Raw genomic sequence first — 21672 nt, forward strand, 5'->3', positions numbered from 1 at the left:
AAAATAGGTTTGCTTCCATTTATACAATGCCTGACAGATATTCTATTTGAATTTTACACAGTAAATTATCTATAAGGAAAATTCTGGGAACATTTGGTGCTCTGTATTCTTCACTGCCTTCATGACAGTTCTGCTTGCTACATTTTAATCCATCTTCCCCTCTTAGGATCACTTATTTGATCTCTCTGCCCCTAGAACAACTATGGTTACCACATTTGAGGTGGTTGGAGTGAATTATCACACAGTCTGCCTGGGCTTTAGCCATGCATTAACCCTGAGGGAGGGATGGGGGGATACAGCTATGGGGCCGTACATGCCTCCTTCTTCTGTCCCTGGCTCACACTGTACCAGGAAAAGTGCTCTCAGTTGTGGAGCTCCTGGTCAGAAGAGGTAACCAATCTTGAGTTGGTTAATTTTAAACAACCTCTGCTGAAGAATGGTTAGGGAAGATCTGTTAGGTGACTCCAAAAGATTGGCCTTCTCATGGTTTGGCACAAAGAGAGACATTGATTACAGTAGAATCCCCACATGCCTAAAATCACGGGGCCAAATTTATTCTCAGTGTAGCTGTATTGGCACTAATGAATTTACATCTGGGATGAATTTGGCCCTTAGCCTGTGAAAATGGAAACCGTATAAATATCTATTGCTGAATTAATGACAATGCTGAGCAGTAAGCAATTTTCCAGTATGTTCCAATACACAGTGGTAGTAAATTGTTTTCCTTCTTTATTGGCAGCCAGCCCTGTTTGATCAGATTGCTAGAAGGTGGGAAGTGTCCAGAAATCATAGTTGCTCTTTGCTCCTCAAACACAGTATCTTTTAGGACTGGAAAATCTGATTGTATGTGAATCTGTGATGTACCAGCAGAGCAGCCTCCCCGACAGGTCTGCTTTGCACAGCAGCATCCAGACTCAAAAGGCTGGGGTTGGTGGAGAAAGCAAAATTGGTATCCTGACAGAAGGGGAAGAAAGTGCAGTATGGATTACTTGAATAAAAATAACGGCTGGAGAACAACTGTCAGGAGAGAAGAGAAAAAAATCTGTAAGAAGACAGTCCCACCAAAACATTGTCTCTGCCTGAGATGGTAAAGCCTGGAAGAAAACCTCACCTCAGCAAGCAGGATAGGTGGAGAAACACCTGTTCCCACTGCAGCTCCATTTTACCCTGCACTCTTGAGAGTAACACCAAATACACAACTGGCTTTGCAGAAGGTCTGTGTGAGGTGCAGATGTGTTCATCTCCCCGCCCCAAGTTCTCAGTTTTGGTTGGAAGGGGATCTGTTATCATCTCAGTGGACTTTTCCACTGAAATCAATTTTGCTCTGATTGCAAGATACTAGGATTCTTTGAGTTGCTGTACAATATACCAAGGGAAGAATAAAATACTTATTCTAAAAACAATTTAATATAATGTTCCCAAATGTTGATGAAAATAGAATTTTAGAAAAAGAAGAATTTCTATCCATAGAAAAAAGGCATTCTAATAGTCTCTGTTTTTTAACCTCTTTCTTACCAGTGATAAGAGTGGCTTCTGTCTCACATTTAACCTTGCAGCTCCACAGAAACTGCAGCTGGAGCACTGAAAACCCATAGTATGTGCTGTTGCTTCACAGTAACCATGCTCACATTATTATGATACAAATGGATGTATTTCACAGCAGTCATCATACCTATAAAGAACACCAATGGCAGTAATATCTCTAAAGACCTCAAACAATATAATGAATTATAAACCATTCTAGCTTTCCTTGATCGGAGGGAACCTTTCCAGGTGTTCTTTAGCCAAATCACTTAAGCAGTGTTCAGGTTTATCTACAAACAATGTTCCATTTGCTAGTTTATAGTTTCCTGTCCTTTGCCCTCTTGAAAATGTGAGATTCAAATCTGCTACTTCTTAATCTTCAGGAATCTCTTCCTGACTCTTGTGAACTTCTAGAAAATGTCAGTGAAAGGATTGCAGATGTACCTCTCCTAAAAACTTACAGATATATATTATCTGGACTTCAGGCTCTGTTTGCTTTTAGTACACCTAGAGTTTTTATAGCTGATACTGCTGTTATCTCTAACACTGGGCAGGCTCTCACCCTCCCTTTCCTGTCTGCAGACAGCTACAAATGAGCTGCTCAACAAATGTTCTGTTTGCTATCATCCAATATCTATTCCTCACTATCATTTTTCATTGACCCCATGATTATACTTTGTCTGGTGTGTATATATATATAAGATCATTTAACATTTATCACGCTAACCACATATAAATTCCAGAACTGGACAGTTGTAAGACATTATTTTATGTGGAACCAAAGTCACTTATCTGAATGATTTGCAGATGTGATCTCAGAGCTACCTCTGAGTGCAGCGGGAGGAATGGTTACTGTGACCAAGAGCCTTCCCCTCCTGCTGGAGAGGGACCACTGTTTGCAGTGTTAGAGTCAGCCTCAGCCTCAGCTGCTAAGTAGTGTGATAATCAAGTTATGCAAAGTGGGCAAAAGAATCTTTTGATGACATAAATAGAAACACTTATTTTCAATTCCTTTAGGAAAAAACGAACTAATGTTTGTGCTTGGATGACTATACAAAGAAGTACACGGTGGGTTTGAGATGCTTCCATTGATGATGAATCTGTCACTTCATGTTGAGGTTCTCCATGTGATTTCTGGAGCATGTTGGAAGAGCTGACAGTGCCCTAATTGCTCAATAAACGAGTTTAATGATGTCAGTAGAAATGGGATTATTTTTAGTTTGTTTTTGAAAAGGCTTGATATATTTTACCTTCCTCAGCAGTTTCCTGGAATTCTGCAGCCTGGATTTCTACACAAAATGTAGTGTATTTTGTATTTACTAACTCCTTTTCTTGTTTATTCTCAATATTTTGTCTGTTCCATATCTATAATAACCTGCAGTGTTCAATGAGGATGGAGAATGCAAAAAGTGATTAGTAAGCCTAAAATTTTGTCTGTTTTTTAAGAGGTATCTTAAGATATAGTAGATATATTTAGCACACATTATAGGAACTAATTTAAAAATCATGACTGACAAGTAAAATCATTTCTACTCATTGTGACATCCTTCTTTGTAGTTGCCAGTCCAAAAACATCCCTATGTAGAACTACAGTTCATTGTTTTCAGGTAGGCATAAGCACCAAAAGCCAACTTATTTTATTTAGATAAATGTAATGAACATGTATTTATTTCCATACCTTCAGTGACGGATGTTTATTTGTGCAGCAACAAAGTAGTGATTGCCAGTATGAAATGGACCAATTGATGTAACTTGTGTGCAGCCACACAGCAGACACTAAGTAAATCGTGGGGGTAATATGACTTTCCTGAAAGGACTGACATTTACAAGAACTTAGCCTTTAAATGTTCGGTAGGTGTACAGTGGGATGTCATCCCATCTTTTCATTTTTCTAATTTTGTTCTGCATGGTTCTCCTTTGAGAGAACCTTGCTTTATACTGGGTTTGAATAATAATTACAGATGTGTTGCCATCTGATAAGTGACATGGTTTACAGATTAAGGGAAAATTTATTTTATAGTAATTAAAATGTAGTAAAGTCAAAAGATTTTAAAAGAAGTTGACTCGCAGTCTCATTATACGATTTTTTGCAGTTCATCAAATTTTATATTCATGCAGTAAATGTGGCTTTTTCCGTACAAAAACAGCAACAAAGTTGGTCATAGCCCATCAGATAAACCTATTTTCCTCCAGAAACACACACCCATGACTTTGCTTCAAGGTGTCTGTTTCTCCCTGACAAGAGTCATCTTAAGTTTCATGATAACAAATACGAACTGTGTTTTACAGGTAATATTTAAGCACGGACATTTGATGTGGGCTCCCGCCGGTTGCACTGCGGGGCCCGCACACTGTTATTTTCGCTGTTTAAAATGACCGAGGTCCTTACCGCCCATCCGGAGGGAGAGCAGGGCGGACACTCTGCGGAGACGGGGCTCGACCCTCGCGTCCCCACGGCCGGGGCTGAGGGACCCGCCATGCCGGGCACCGGGGGCGGCGCGGCCGCCGGGGGGCGCTGCCACACCGGCCATGGAGCGGCCGCCCCGGCCCTGAGGGCGGGGGCGCGTGTGGGGCTGGGCTGGGCTGGGCTGGGGCTGGGGCTGGGCTGGGCTGGGGCTGGGGCAGGCGCCCGAGGGCAGCGCTGCGCCCTCCTGTGCCCTGTCACTGGGCGGACAGAGCCGTGTGCCCGCAGAGCTCCCCCGGGGCCGTGCAGGCTCCCCCTGCCCTGGGGTGGGTGCAGGCCGAGCCTGGCGGCAAAATGTAGGCAGTGGTGGGCACCAAGGACAGCTCTGGGCAGGCATCCTCAGGGCAGGCATCCCGTTTTGTTGGTTCTGGTTTGAAGATAAAAGCAAATTCTTTGGTCTCACCAAATCCATTTAGAAATTATTTTATAGCTTAACATGGAATGTTTGTGGAATCGTCAAGGTTGAAAGGGACCTTTATGGTCATCAAGTCCAACTGTCCACCCAGCACTACCACTGTAACCCCTAAACCACTAAACCAGATCACCCAGCACCAGATCTAGGCGCCTCTTGAACACTTCCACTTCCCTAAACAGAGGGGTTAAGGGGTGAGAATGCACCTTAAAGATCATCTGGTTCCAACCCTCCTTGCCATGGGCAGGGACACATCCCACTAGACCATGCTGCTCACAGCCCCATCCATCCTGGCTTTGAACACTGCCAGGGTTGGGGCATCCACAGCTTCTCTGGGCAACCTGTTCCAGTGTCTCATCACCCTCACAGTAAGAATTTCTTCCTAAAATCTAACCTAAATTTCCTCTCTTTCAATTTGTACCTGTTACTCCACATCCTATCACTCCAGGGGAGGTGCTCTAGTCCTCTTATCAACTTCATGGCCCTCCTCTGGACTTGCTCCAACAGTTTCATACCCTTCTTATGTTAGGAACACCTCTGTGGGTTTTTCCCTCCTCTGCATTTTTATATCTCATTCCAACTTTCTTGCATTTTTTATTTCTACTCTCAAAGCAAACAGAGAAAGTGCTTTCTTCTGTTTTGTGTGCACTCTTTAGATATCGTTCCAAGTATTTTTATTTACTTTTTTTTTTAATTCTGCATATTTCATCTGTTTCTTATTCAGAGTGAAAACAAATACTTGAATATTATGTCAGTTCCTCTCAACTCTGCTGTTTGACTGTGATTACACAGCACTATCTGAAACATCCTTGAGACAGTGAAGTGGCTCAGAAGAGCTGTTTACAGCCCCTGACAGAGGCCCCGTTCCTCTTACAGCCCCATTTCCACAGCTGATTAAACTAACCACAGCATAAAATGGAGGTTGGGGTCATTTGTGCTACCATCCTGGTCAAACTATATGTGATCCAGAGTCAGAGAATTCTGACTTTCTGGATATTATATTCACCTCCGAGAGTGAGTTGAGAGACCCACCAGTCCTGGGCAGCTGGCTATAGCGCTTGGTTTGTGGCCAAAGCTGTTGTATATCTTTTTATTTTAAATGTAACATTTAAATATTATACATAAATATTTAATAATTATTTTTTTGCCCCTGAAACTTCTTGAAATATCATAAACAGGTAGAAAGGAGATCATGTGTTGCTTGCTATTTCTAATATTTAGGCAGTTCTGCTGAGTCTTTAAGCTGTGCCAAGGAAGCACGACTTCAAACTTTCTGTAACTGAGATTACCTTTGTGTGAATTAAAATATTTTTATTGATACTACCTACCTGCCATGAGTTACATCATCAAGGGAAGAGCTACTAAATCAGAGTAAACATTTAGAAATATCAAGTTCCGGTGTTTCAATTCTGATTTTTTTCTCTCTTTCACAACAATCATAGTATCAATTAGAGAATCCTGAGAGCTGCCCCTTTGAAAGAAATCTTAAATTTCCTACAGTCAGGAAAAGTTTTCTACTTATGTTTTACACTGGAATACCATGGTATATTTGCTGTCTTTTTATGGGGAAACTGTACAGGTGACTGGAGAGCGAGTAGGACCAGACCTTGAGAAGCAAGCTGAGAGCAGGTGAGTCAAAAGAATAGCCTTGAAGAGATAAAAATTTAATTAAAAATATTAAGACCTTTTCTTCTTTTTCCAACTTAATATTGGCATGTGATTAACTCAGCAGTGTGTGATGCTCATGTATTTGATAACCTTGCAAAGAAGTTGTATCCATTTCCTATGTTTGACTGAAGTCATGGGGCCTTATAATGAAAAATATGGAACTGTAACACAGACCAAGTGCTGGGAGGTGGGTGTGTGCATTAGGTGTGTCACAGTGCCACACTACTGTGATGGTGCAACTTCCAGACGGGAGCTTGCTCCTCTCCTGCCAGCTCAGGGTGCAGGCAGAAAAAACACGTGTCTGCCTGCACTCCTCTGCCCAAAGCCTCTCTGATTTCCCTGAAGGTAAGCAAATGCATTATCCCACAGAACATATGGATTGCCCTGTGCATTCTGGTTCACATTTGTGCAAAAGGTACAAATTTCCATATATTCCTGGTTCATCTTTAAAACAGCAAATCTTCAGAGTTTACTAGCTGAAGCTCAGCTTCTAAAATAGACTGTCTTGCTGCTGATTTGCTGGAGTTCATGTGCATTTTCCTTCTCCTGTAGTGTCTGGGGAACTGGTACTTCACTTGTTTGAAAAGGCTATTTAGGAACCGAGCAACAGTGCTAAGATAATATGAAGCCATTTTTGTCTTTCATGCTGAGTGCAATGCAGCATATGGGTTATGCCATCTTGTGCAAGGCATGACCACAAATTAATATACACAGAAACAAGCTGAACTGGAATTCCAGTTCCCCACACTCCCATCTGAGAAACACAAATGAAGCCCAACAGAACATGATTTTGCCCTCCTGACTATACCAATAACCACCCCACATCCTCTAGAAAGTTCTTTCAGAGTGCATTTATAGGATGAAGTTTTCCCACTAAAAATTACTGCAGGAACATTCTTATTCATCAAAACAAGAAATCAAGTGGCTGCTGCTTCTTGAAAAACTTGAAAACATTGTTGTGAACATTGCTCTAGTATTTATAGGGGGAAGAAAAAATAGCAGCCTTTTAGAGAGGTTTAACTCAAATCCCCAAGAGCAGTAGTTTTGACTCCAGCCTAAAGCTGATGTCGTTTTTGATCCTAGCCTTGCAATCTGAAGCTATCCTGTGGTTCTGCAGTTGTGTTTGTTTTGGAAGACACACAACAAATAACAAGAGGAAGGATACATGAGTTAGCACAGAGAGCTACAGGGAAAGTTGTTGCAGCTCCAAGGAGGGGGGAACTTTGTGCATGTGGCCTCTGAAAACCAAAAAAATGTCTGTAGATAATATTTGCTTTTTCTACACTTCCTTGGGCAAACAAAAATAAAAGGCAGAGGGAAATGAGGTTTTTTTAAAACTATAGCCCTTGGCTACTACAGATCAGATACTGTTTTAGTCATTTGATCTACTGAAGAGGAGAGCAGAAAGTTTTAGCCTCAAACTCCTAGAGAAGGTTGTAGAGCAGACAGGAAATCCGCACTGTAAATGGGAATCTGTTGTAAGCTAGTTGAAATGTTGAAGTTCTGTTCTGGGGGAGAAAGAATATTAGCCATCTGAATTTGTTTCCATCTCAGTTGGATGAAAAGTTAGAATTCATACTCCCCCATATACCAAGTATTCCCCAAAGTTGAGTTCTGGGAATACCAAAGTGGCCTTATCAGAACATTTCATTTGAGTGAAGTCACAGCATTTTGTCTTGATAAAGTCAACAGACTTTGTTTCAGCTTTTGATCTGGAAGTTCTTTGACACAGAGAATGATGGAAACTTGTTCTTTGGAGGATGTGCTGCTCCCTGAAAAATCCCATGAATTGTTTTTTCAAGCAAGCTGGGGCAGAAGTAGTTAATTGGAATCTAACTCTGCAATGACGGGCAGCTTCATAGTAATCCAAAAGCCACTAAAGCATTCTAGTAAGGGGCAGTATTAAGAGTGGCAGCTGCTTGAAAATCCTTAGTGCTGGCAAGGAGATCAGTAATGGCATTTTATATGTATATATCTACATATATCTATATAGCTATATATGTCTCTCTATATCTTTTTTTCTGCTACAGTATCATGAAATCTATTGAAAAACTGATATAATTTTCAGTTGCATTTTAAATAAGCATGATTAAGCAGACAAGGTCAAAGAAAGCTAGTACCTGGGCAATTAATTGTGATTAGTCACTCGTTTTAAGTTGTAACTAGCAGTTGTTATCCTGAAGTCAACTCCTTTAGAAAATGCCAGGATAGCCTTGCCAAGCAGCCAACAGCCCAACAGCCAGGGCTGTGGGATGAAAATAAAAGTGTTGCAAGAAATAATGATGAAAGTATTACAAGTAGATTAAATGTTCATCAGTGGGAAGAAGGTGAGAAAGAGGCCTCAAGGGAATTATAAAGACAGCAAGCTAAGGAACCTGCAAGCAAGGAAGAACGGGATTCTGACGAAGAACAAGTGAAAGCCCATTATCTTAGCCCAAGAAGTTCATCGCTGCTAATTTTCATGAAAATAAAATCAGAGGCAGATCCAAATATTCACTAATTATTAAAGAGATAATTAAAAAAGGTTGTGTGACTAAGTGCAAGTGAAATTTCACAGGTGAGTGGGTAAGGGAGAGAGGGACTATTTGCCAAAACTGATAAAAACAAAGTGCACAGAACAAGCAAAAAAAGAAGATTGAGGACAACAGTGAATAACTGCAATTGAGCTCTTAGTGGAAACAGACTAATTTCATGTTCTACAAGTGAAAGACATGAAATATGTACTCTATTATCTGATCTGATACCGAGAGGAGGGCAGTTATTTTAAAGGAGATTCATATGGTTGATAGCAAGAAAGGAAATAAGGACAAGTTTAAATTAAGACATGGGAAACCAGGGAGTAACAAAATAACAAACGCTGTCAAGGAGATGGACTGGATGACCTTACAGGTCTTCTCAATCACATACTTCCTGGACTCCTTATGAAGAGAGCAGAGTCTCAGTAGCAGATATTTAAGATATCACGTTAGTAGCCAACTTCAGGAGACTTGTCCAGCTACAAACAATCTGCTTTTCTGCAACCTCTTTGTAGTTTTAGAATAATGAAGTTACTAAAATGCAGCTCTGAGTTTCATCAAAGCATGTCTTTAAAATACTGGCAATAAGCAGAGGTGCAGCTTTTCTCTTCTTATTGCCTAAGTGTGGTGGTATCTGAGTTGTGAATAATTTTGGTGTTTTTCCAGCTGCTTTGCGTGCTTTTGGCATAACAGGCATTACTGCTGGAAAACAGAGCTGCGCTTCACCCCCTAATTTCCTTCTCTGTTGGGCAACCCTCTCACTCAAACCCCAGAACCTGCACAAGAAGAATTTTAGAATCCCCCTTCAGGGGGGGTAGGTGGCCAGAAGGACCCTTAGACAACTATTTCTGTCTTTTATTTTCATGCAAAGGCCAAAGTGTTTCAGTACAGTGGGAAATGGTCTTACTAAAATTCATGTCCAGCTCTGCACAGGTGTGGACTAATCAATAGTAAAGCAAGTGCTTGATCTCTCTCACCTGCGTTAGCACCAGCCAGAGCAAAGGGTGATTCCGTCTCATGGCACATGGTCTCCCTCCATTTAGAGGGAAGATCAACTGTTACAAATAGACAGACTAGGTCAGAGGCTTTCAATAGGTCCTATGGCCTGACAGAAGGTGCAGCTCCCAAACTGAAATTCACTGAGGTGTAGAAGGATGCAAAGCAAACCATGCACTTCTAGGACTATATACTCTGAAAGCCGTGCTCTCCACTGTGGTGTAAGGCCAATGCCAGCACCAACATGTCTTGCACAGTGAAAGCATATATAGGACGTCAGTTGACATTGGCACTGCTGTGTGTTATTAATGATAATGGCACCTGTGGTTACTGACACCATCCTCTGCAGTTTTCTCTAGTTCTACTATCATCGTCACCATCATCATCAAAGAACTGAGTACCAGGCATGTTTTCTAATGAAGGAAATACAGGAAGTGGTAGACCAATGAAGGACAACAGGAGTGTAGTGTCGGTTTCCTGCAGGAGCCTATCCCTGTTTTGGTTTAAACAACAGACCTTGATGATCTGGAAGTTGTTTTTCCAGAACCCTTTGGAGAGAGAGGTTTTGTACTAACAAACTCCAGACAAGGACTCCAGGCAATGTTTACTAGTCCTGTGGTGCACTGACTTGCTTGTCAGTGTTTGTAAACTTCAGTCAGTTCCTCCTGGGTCTCTGAAAAGCTGCTACAGCCCCCCAGTGGTGCAGTTGACACTCAGCTCCTCCAATCTGTCCCTTGCTGGGACAAATCTCAGTAGTAAACTAATTTGAAACCAGGATCAACTATCAGAGAACTTGTGCGCAAGATGGAGGCACAGGTTAATCAATCTGTTGCAGATAGTTTGGCCAGCTTTAGCTTTATAAACAGTACTCACTCTGCTTCCTACCACTGTGTGAGGGTGTGGGAGACAATGTGTACAAACAGAACTGGAAAAGCCCTTGATATATACTGTCTTGTAATTGAGTATGTCCTAGAGAGGGAAAGAATAAACATTAGCAAACAATTCTGACTTTCTCCTAACCTTTGCAAAGAAATCATCCTTTAATTTATGGCTTGATTTTTTAAATTACTTTTTATTGGATGAACAAGCTCATGTGTGCATAAAAGTTCATCAGTCAAGAACACATATATATAAATATATATATACGCACACATAAGTCTTAAGGACTAGGAAAAACAGGCTCCTTTTTTTTATTTTATTTTACCCACCAAAAAAAAGCAGAAAGTCATGAAGAATACCTTGTGCATGAGTTGGAATTCAGACAAAAGTGGAAAAAACCTGCTCTTTTTGTGTTTTATGGCAGTCTGGTATCTTTTTAAAGTTACATTTTTTGTGTCAGCACTCAGAAGATTTTAGGTGAGATAAACTGCCCAGTCTTTTCTTTTTGCCTCCTTTTTTTCCACTGTAGCATCTGGGACCTTAAAACTAGAAAAAAACTCCAAAAAACCCCCCTTGTGATTTATCAGCCCTAATTGTATTGCAGTGGGGTTTCAGAGAGGAGATCATTAGCACACCCAGACATAAGGCAGATGTTCCAGTGATGACATGTCAGCAGAAGGAGTGCGTTTCTCTTTTGCCTCCTCCCTCTTTCTTATTCCTTATCTAATCTCATTCCCCTCAACACATTTGTCATTTATATCGGTGTGATGTTTGCTGGTGGGAGTGGAGGGGCAGGAGCAGCTCTCACAGCTGTGAATCCAGCCCATGCAGGGTGTCCTCTGCTGTGCCTGGCCATGGCACATCAGCGCACAGCATAGTGTGGATCAGGATGTTAACAAGGATTAATAAGGCTGCTGTGGATACACAGGTGAGTGGCTGTGTTTATGTGTCACACCTGAGAAGACCATCCCGCCACAGTTAGTAAACATCTCAACTGCTGTCCTGGCTTCGTGTCCCAGCCCTTTCCATGAGGCCGTTCATTCGCAGGCTGCCTGGGTGGAAAAGGCTCAGAACAATTCAGTTTCTGCAGCATATTTATTTAAGCAAAGTATTATTTATGAAGATTTTCCATTAAAAAAAAATAGATGTTCTCTGGCATCAGGGAAAGCAATAAAGGCTCTAAATTATGTTCTCAATTCAGAATTAATCTGGGTGACTGGACAAGGGAGTAAAGAAAGGAAGAAACGTGAGCTTCAATCCATAAAGAAGCATTTTCCCCCCAGCTGCCTGGCAGTCTATGTTGAGTAGGGTAGAAGCTAGGGCACCTCTGAGTTTGTAAAGGTAAAGAATAAAAAATTGTGATTATACTTAGAATTTTAAAACATTTTCTTTAAGAAAAAACTCCAAGGAACAGAAAAGACGAGAAAGATCCCAAAAACCATCTTGATAAGAAATATTTCCCAAAGAAAAACCAATGGAAACCCAGCCAAATCAGGATCCTTAGAGCATGGTTATGTATAAAATCCTTCTTCTTCCCCCCTTAAACCTATGCTGCATGCAAGGTTTATTTTATTCTTGTCATGGTAAATAATTACATGGCTGCTTTCCATTTTAGGAGTAAAGGCCAAACTTTAAGTATGATTGCACCAGTTTTGTGTCAGTATGTCTGTACACACAGTTATAACACTTAACACATTTACAACAGAAATGTCATACAGAGGCATCCTATCTCCCACTACATTTTGTGTGTTTCTAATATGAGGAAGCCAGAAATGGGGTAAGCTAGAATGCTTATCAACTTCCAGTTTTCAATTTCCCTTTCCTTGTTCATTAAGAAAGCTGTGGAAGGCTTTGAGAAGAGCAGCTGCTCTCCCACACCAATCAAGATATCCACAAAGACATACTCATCCTCTTTCTTCCAACCCCCACCATATGTGGAGAGAAGGAAGGTTTTGGTAGCAGCTCTGACTTTGTGATGACAAAGGGATGCAATTTTCTTTTCAGTGCTCCTGAGTCTTTTATAGCTTTTATAGTATTACCATTAAAATCAGTGCCTCCAAAGAGGAATTCTCTTTTATATTTGACAAACAAGTCTAAAATTAACTTTTTGTAGCATAAATGCTCACAAGCTTTTCCTGCTCTCTTTGCACACCACACCACCTCCCTGAATTATTTTCTTCAGCATTGGTTTCAGAACAATGCATTTCCCATCTAAATGCATTTCTTTAAAGCAGAAGAGACACCCACAAACTCAGGGCCCAGACATGACTGATCTGGGCAGGGCAACCAATCTCCTGCTAGACAAGGAAACAGGGTTGTCTTTATCATTGGGACTGACTAAAACTGTCACTGTCAGTGGTACACATTTTCTAAATGTGGGTAAAATGTAATGATTTATCCCTTCCTTGCTGGATGTCACCTCAGTAAGTCAAGAAAAGATTCTGCATTAACTGTTAGGGTTAAGTTAGTACCTCAAAAGGAGGTTGACATGGAACAGTTCCATCTGGAATAAATCCTGTAGTTTCCTGAGTAACCCTGTGTTCTCTGTTGCTAATGGCTCTGGCTTCACATTAGTGTGTTAATAGTGCAGTGTGGGTAACATATTTTTCAAGAAGCATTGATGGGAAATCTGCTCTTGTGTACCTGCATCTCAAAAATGAGACTATAAATGTGTTTGATAAAAGCTGCAGCAGTGATGAAAGGCAGAGTTCTTTAAAACATTTGATTTTGTAGGGTTCTTTGACTGCAAAGTAGCTTCAATCTGAATCAGTGTGGCTCACATTGGGTGGATTACCAACTAAATAGACAATATATGACAAATTATGATTTAGAAGCAGGACAACATTGGCACTGAAGTGTCTTCAATGAGTGAGTGTATTTCTAGAGGTATCCAATTCTGCTCCTGTGTTATTTAAAGTTTTTTATCAATAATTCCATAGGAAACACAAGCATTTCTGTAATACTTATATAAAATATTGATATTGATATAACATTGATAGCAAACTCCCTGTTAAAAAGTAAAGTGTAAGAAGAGGAAGTAACTGCTGTGTGCTGAAGTAAAATAAATATGGACTGCAATTGAGACATGAATTTTCAATAGTGAGGACAGCTAAATAGCTAGCAAATCAGAATATCTCTCAGATGAATTGAATAATTAATTCCTGCATAACTGGATACTCAGGAGATGCAAATAAGTACTCAAGCATGAAGAATGGCAAAATCTGAGGTACAGCATAGTCTTTAGATTCATCATGATGGACTGTTAGACCTGTACTTTCAATAGGGATCACTAAATTTGTTCCAAGAGTGAGCAAGGAGATCTCCATGTGTCTGTGCAAGCTTTTCCACAGTGATTTTCCCTGTTTTCCAACATAATTTCTCCTCTACATCCATTCTCGTGACACATATAACTACCAGGAGTAGTTGCTGGAGATGCAAGTCAAACACACATGGAAATGTTTGAGAAGTCAGTTGCTAGATGCACTACAGATGTTGCTTGTTTGGAACACTGGTAGCTGCTCACAGTTCTTTCCAAAAATACACTAAACATCATCATGAATAGCAAATTCTTTTTTTAATCAATACTTTCACTTTGGTGTAGCTTTGTTCTGTATTAGACACTTCAAAAAGGAAAGAAAAAGTGACTGCAAAGAGAAGCTAGAATATCTCAGGCAAAAAAGGGAAGATCCACGATCCACAATGGGGAATGGTAGTTTTTGTTCTCCACTGAATGGCATTTTTAAAAACAAGTAGAGTTCAATATTTCTCACAGAACCTTGTCCTGACTCTGGCATGCTGGGGAAAAGCAAAACAAGAACAGTGTGCAGGATATTCTATATACAAACACTCTATGCCTTATGAATGGATAAAAATAAATCCATCACTCTAAATGTTACTGCCTCATAGTTTGTTTTATTATCTTCTCTGATTTTCATTATTCCAAAATTAGTTTGTATATGAACTAACAAACTTACAAACTCTGTGTAAAAAAATTAAGAGGCAATAGTTTTACAGATACCACGTGAATTTAAAATAGCTTTGTAAATTTTGCTTAAATAAATATTAATGGTTTCAAAAATTGAGCCTTCTTAAGTGTCTGGATGAGTTTCTTCTTTTAAAAACTTATTTTAAAAATAAGAGCAGATGAAGGTAAAACTTGAATTTCAGAACAAGAAATCAAGTTTTTGTTTAAAAACAATTTAATGACAAACTACATCAGCTTGGAAAGGGAGTGGTTTTGAACTGCATATCATTCACCTGTGTGAAAGAAAAAAAGTCAAACCCAACTCTTGAGAACTGAAGTCAGAGGGAAATCCTAGACATGCAAGAGATGTGGGCTGGATCCTCTGTATATGTACTCCCCCATTGATAATTTACACAGAAAAAACATTTTCCTTTCTTCATTCCACGTGCTCCTCAAAATTTGGAGTTGAGCTTGAAGGTGGAAGATGTCGCCCTCCAACCTAATACCTGTAACAGGTGAATGAAGCTGTGAGGCTGTGGTGGACTCAGTGCCGCTGATCCCAGAGTTAACATCTGGGCAAAGGGTCTTTACCTCTGCCAACACCCCCAATGCCAGCTGACTTCAGTGGGGTCTGCAAGTACTCAGCTTGTCAGAAATATATACCAAAAATTATGTACCAAGAATTAGCCAATTATAAAATTTGCTGCTACTATTATGGCTGGGGCTTCTTGTAATTAGTTTCAACACAGGCAGAGTTTCTGATGCTGAGATGCTCCTGATGGTGTCCATGAGGCTGAGTGGGTAGCACTGCTATAAATCACCACCCGTGCTCTCAGCAGGGATGCTGTTGGCATCCCTCACTGGAATTTGCACTGGGGCTATGCTCTATGAACAGCAGCAGCCTGTATCTGTACTTCCCAAGATGAGGAAAGAAATGGCTTTGTGGAAGGAACTTCCGCATTACAGGCATTCCAGTTGTTCCTTTGAGCCACAGCCATAACTCTTTCCAGATGTAACCCTTCACTTCTCCCTCTTTACAAGTTTATTTTCCTTGTAAGGAAGAAAAACATGGAAAAGATTTTTGGTTGGTGTAAGCCAAACTGAGATGTACTGAATGTAAAGAATGAAGAAGGCTTTATAGAACATCTGACAACAGCCAGTGAGCTGAGTCACACGCACAAAGCCATGGAAGGGCTAAACCCCATCAGATGCTTCTGTCTAGGTGAAATTCATCTTCTTGCCTAACATTGCATGGGAAAGGAGTATGCATGTGCTGGTGCAAACACAGGAAGGGAAATCTTTGCCTAAATTTATGGCTTGAGCAAGGAGTTTTGTGGCCTCTGTAGCTCCTGCTGCAAACTCTGGGCCAGACTGAAATCTGAAGGTTCTGGACACATCCTGCTTGGGAGGATTTTATCACAGCAAACATGTATGTAGAAGGCTGTGGCAGCTCCACAACCCTCATTCTTCTCTGTAGTTTCTCTCTGGAGCAGGAAGAAGGTACACAGTGAAAGCACTCAATTTTCACACTTAAATGTTCTTCTGGTGAGAATATGGTGATATTTCTGAATTTCAGTTAAAGTTTTGGGCATAAGCATATGCCCTTCCAGTCTTTGTGTGAAAAACACTTCCTGCTTTTCATGTCTGGAGGGTCACTGCAGCTGAACCACTTCCCAGGCATGATGAAAGAGTTCCCCAGCCTGAGAGCCCTGTCTGACACTATGACTAAGGGCAGGAATGAGGGGACCACAACTGGATGCTATTTTGGCCTTTTTGGTGAGTAACAGCATCATGGTAAAAGATGAAGTGCTGATAAAGGTGCTCTGACTTTTAACTGAAATCCCCAGCCTGTGCTCTCCTCCCAGAGGAACTGTGGATGGACCTGTCCAAACATGCTCACAGCTGTGCTGTTCACTAGAGAACCAACTGTGGGGAGAGAGAGGTAAGTGTGGTCCCCATAAGAAATTTGGGATTTTTTGGCCTTTAGTCTACTGGATGGAGAAATCATAACAGCAGTCTCAAATCATTCAGGTAGTGTTTCCCCACCCCATTGTATTGACTCCGCTGATGTGGTGGTGTGCTCTCTGCCCCTATTAATGAAATAAAAAATGTGGTTTTAATTTTCCTGAACAAGCTTAAAGCACAGCTTGTCAAGGGAGCTTCAGGCAGCTTTTTTCTGATGTCGAAGGTAAGCTGATGAGCCTACCATATTTGTAAGTTTAAAAACAAATCCCAATGGCAAATTGCAAACTTAAAACCAAAGTAATTTCTGATGCCAGCAACCCTGGGTATCTCCTCTGTGCTGCCAAACGTGGCATCATACCATTAACTTTTTCTTCACCCAGAAGCCCTCCTGAGGCTGTCAGTTTGCAGAGTGGGCCCGATGCCCAGAGCTGCAGCCCGCTAATACAACAGCATAAGAACAGAAAACATGAAAACTTTCACTTATCAGTGACACCAAAATTCATCTTTGAGAAATGCCAGGAAAATAAGGTAAGGACATGGGAGCAAGTGAAGACCTTCTGTTGAAGCATGGTGTGCACCTGAATTCCACTGCAAAACATCTCAGTGTGGAGCCTGCTGTTTTGGTAAGTGTGAGATACAGTAGTTCTCTTCCAAGGACAGTCTGAACTACTGATTCAATAATTCACATTTGAAAGAAAACTCTGCACACATAGATGCAGTAGGCAGGGATTATTCCATATTTTATGTCAACACATAGATATCCTACAGAGTATTGGGGTTTTTTTTTCCTTCCCCTCACTTCTCTCTTTTTTGGTCTGGTTTATGTTTAGATTGTTATTAAAAACATGTGAAAGTATCACAAACATGAATTTGGCTGCCAAAACTTAGGTTCCTAAAGCCATATGTAGGTATCTAGAGTGGCTGATTTTCAGACATGAGGGTTCAGAGCATGGCATTGATATAGAAATACAGGTGCTCGTTGTAAGTGATCACGTTTGAAAAATTTTGCCTGGTATATTCAGGAAATTAAACATGAAAATGGTGAATCTCTGAGCATCTGACAAATTAAATGCTTAAATGATCCACAGAACGTGGCAAGGCTGTAAACCTTCCAAGATATTAATTGGGGATCTCAAAGAACATAGTTGGAATTCCAGACTTCTTCAAGTTCATTTATTGACAAGGGACCACATTTAGACTAACTGTTAGCAAACCTAAGGCTGATTTAAGAGGAATTTAGTAGCCTTACTCAACAAAGTAATTTGGACCATATACCATTTGGGGCAGCAGCCTGTGGAGGTATCCAGCAGTGCTGCTTCTACTGCTGCTGTCTGTAAATGCTCACGCTTTACTGCACATACTCAGAAGTGTCTCAGCATGAGCACTTCATTGCCAGAGCTTTTGCAACTGGTGCAGAATAACTTAAAGTTTGTGGGAGGCCCAAAGCCACTGAGCCTGTTTAGATGATGCCACACATGGGCAGGCTCAAGAAAGGACCAAAGCAGAAAGGGACACTCTGCATATAACAGCCTCTTGGCTACTCTGCTCAACCACAAAGCAGCACAAGTGAATGCTACAAGTTATTCAACCTTTCAGGATCTGAACAACCTTTATTTTTCAGAAGAGCATAACTGTGTGATGGACATGTCTGGAAAGAGACATATGCTTCAACCCTCTCATGGTATTAGTGTCTTTGATGCAGAAAAGGATGCTGGACACCCGGGAACCACAGGAGAGCAAGTGTCCTTCTGGCACTTAGGGAGAGAGGACCATCCTAGGATGCATGAAAATCCATGCTTTGGGCCTGCTTGTGCATTTTTGTAATACAGATGACGCAAACTGCTCACTACTATGGGCACAGATCACAACTTTCCAGTCCCAGAATATCACTCCATTTGGATGACTGCAGCCAGAGACCCCCATTACTTCTACCTGCAGCTCTGTAGTCCCACTGCACTGTGGGCTGCTGTGAACTGCAGCATGGCTGAGAACAGAGCAGGCAACACAGGGCTGAGATGAGGTGGGCACAGACTGGCTGCTTGTCTACCCTACCTTGCACACCAGTGCTCTTCTGAAAAGTGGTTTCAAGACAGCACCCAGTGCCTCAGCCCTCAGCATGGCAGGAAAAAAAGCCCAACTTGGTGCGTGCTGTTTCCTCCTTGGCACCAGACTCGAATGTTGCTGGATGGGCTCAAGGGAGTTGCTGAAGAGTAAACCCACAGCTGTCACTTCTACTGGCTGTATAAGACATTGGAGTAACTAGGAGAGATGCCTCGGATTGCCTTGATGGGCCAGATGGCTTCTATTTAGGTATTACGATGCCCAATTTAGGAATCCAGAATAGGAAGTCTGCTTATGGCCCTGGCATGCTATGACCATTGCCTATTATGCTGTTCATAATTGTGTCATTGTTTCCGTATGGTTCTGTTTTATTACATCCATCTGCTGCTCCATATTTTATGTTTGAAGTGCAGGCTTTCTGTGCCACAAATTTGCTCAATGCTTAGCACATAGTACAAGCATGCCAACACCCCGATCCTGCACTTCCCCCACCGGTCCTGGTGGAAGCCCTTAACCAGTTGAATGAAGCAGTTAAGACAGTAGATCGTATGGAAAAATGTCTCATTACTCCTTAGAGCACCAGCATTCGAGGTGTTTGTCTGCTGGTGTCTGCTATTTAGTGTAGCAAAAATTCAGGATGTGGAGGGCAAATTAAGAGATTGATTCTTCAACCAGTTTTTTAAGCTGTAGACATCCATAGAGTATGTGGAGAAGAAAGGACAGTTTTCATGAAAGCTTTACATGTCATCTTTACATCTGCGACACAAGCCAGGCAAACCAAGGAACTGCATTGTTAACACACAGGCTCCTCTGCCACCCTCTTCTACTCCTGGTGGTTTCATGGCAGCTTTCGATGCCAATATGAAATGATCCCTCTGGGTTTCACAAAAGGCCATGCCTAGGCCAAGATTTTCAAGTGTTATAGTTTCTGACTGCTCAGCTTCAGGCAGGTCTGATTTTTTGGAGGGCACCTAGGGACTCAATGCTCTTTAAGCACTCCTTATTTGAGTCAACACACCAGCTTGGCTGTTGCTCAGGGACACACATTTTCATTCCTCCAAAGCCTCTTCCATGATCAGATTCATGGTTGCTTGTGTTTTTGTATTCCCATTCTCTGCTGTACATCCCTTCAGTTACAGAAACAAAGAAGGTGGTGAAGTAGAGCAAAGGTGAGGCTCTACATTTCTAGCTTGTTGCTGAAAAGCTCCAGAGTAATTTGTGAGAAGTTCTAGATGTGACATGTAATTCCTAGATAATTCTATGTTCAAAAGAAACGCCAGCTTGATCCTTTTAGTGTTCATGGATCCAAAGTTGAAAAGAGAAGTATTTAATATTAATTGTTCTTCCCACCTGAATTGTTCTACACAGCAGCTTGGAAAACTATTATTTATATGACATTTCAGTGGCTTTATATGTACTGGATTGATGATAATGGAATACGCTCACTTCTTCTGCAGGCTTGAGGTGAATAAATGGCTCCAGTCACAGTACCCACTACTACTTTCCTCAGCAGTTTGGTTTTACTTTATTCTACCAGCTATAACCAGTGCCTCTAATAAAGCAAGCATAAGCTGCTAAAAAATAACCCTGTATGGTTTCATGAGTCCGTGGGGAAAGAACGGGAGCAGTCACATGCTTCTCCAATACAGGCACTTGAACTTGCAGCAGCTGGTCCATGGATGCTGATGTTACTCAGTACTGATATGGCATTTTAAGTTTGCTTCAGCCTTAGAGAAATAGGACAGTCCTGGTTTCCACCTGAGGAGTTTATTATTTACAAGACGTACCCGGCACTGTTCTTTGGTGGTCTCACTGCAGATGACAAAGCAAGGAATGAAGTGCTTTGCCCAAAACTGTTTAAGTTTGTGGACAATCCAACTGCCCAAGTTCAGCCCAGCACCCAGCCACAAGGCCAGCCCTTCCCTTCCATGTCCCTGATGTACAGTGGCAACAAGCTGGAGAGCCTGGGGTGGTGATGAGGAAGATGTTATAAAGATACAAGGTACATGGGCAGATCTGGGGACTGGTCCTGCCTTAGCAGCCAAGAGGAACAGGCAGAGCTTGACTAGGAAAAGATCACTGGGAGAGGTTGTTTTGAGAGGTGATCTGCAAGGAATGGGCCAGGGCATTGTTCTGGGACATGGGGGATCAGCCCAGAAAGAAAAATGGTCACAAGACAGTACACGGAGCAACAAGAGCAGACCAGAGAGATGTTTTATATTTGAGAAGGCATATGTGTGTGTGAAACAGCAGGATATGAGTCATTTGGGGATGCCATCCCCGATGTGTACCTGTGTGAAATGGCAATTAGAAGCTGCTCCTCATGTATCCATTCCATAGCCCTGTGAGAAGCACATAGTTGTATCCTCTCTGACTGGACTGAGCTCAGCCCAAGCCTCCCTGGAGAGGAGGTAGGGAGTAGCCATGGAGTGAGATCAGTCTTTGAGAGACCTGTGGTGCCCATCACAGTGCCAAGAAGAAGCTGGTGAAGTCAAAAGTGGGGAGAGAGGGAGAGAGAGCGGGGAGCTGGTGCCACTGTGGTGGTGGTGGGGATTTACACCTGGAAGCACAAGGAGGATCTGTGAGGCAGCTGGAGGGTAGACAAGCTAGCAGCCTGCAGGAAGGAGCAAGGTAGGAAGAAAAAGGAAGAGAGTGCAGGGAGGAAAAAGGGAGGCCAAGCACAGAGCCTCTCAGTCCTATGGCAGCTGAAGAAGCCCCTCTTCATGCCAGGTCTGGGGAAATGTTGTATGCTGGAGTCAATCTGCATCTTTCCAGGCACTGCTCCTCCTTGGTGCTGCTAACACCCCTCTCTGCCATCTCCCCTTCTCCTGCAAACCTGCCCAGGAGGTCCCTTTGAGGGGCATATTGAGGGGATGGTAGTTAAAAGCTCACCGTCTCTTTCTGAACATCCTTGCAAAAGACAGCTCACAGTTTTTTCCTGCACTTCATTCCCACTCTCCAGATAAAGCATTTTTGAGATAATAAAATGAGCTCAACGTGATCCACCTAAGATCCATATATATTTGATACAACATACCAGCTGTAGTGATGACACTGAGAAGTCCACAACATGTTATGTAAGAAGATTTTCTCTTAAAGACATTGCAGTGAGTCAATGTAGTGGAAATCTAATGGCTTCACACAGCTGTTGTTTGCTTAAAATGGCTGGAGGGTCAAGTTCAGGCTTACTTTGTTCTACTAAATTACAGAACAAAGACTTGGC

This window comes from Lepidothrix coronata, unplaced genomic scaffold (genome assembly GCF_001604755.1).
Source record: "Lepidothrix coronata isolate B3197 unplaced genomic scaffold, Lepidothrix_coronata-1.0 Scaffold59, whole genome shotgun sequence".
NCBI lineage: Eukaryota > Metazoa > Chordata > Aves > Passeriformes > Pipridae > Lepidothrix > Lepidothrix coronata.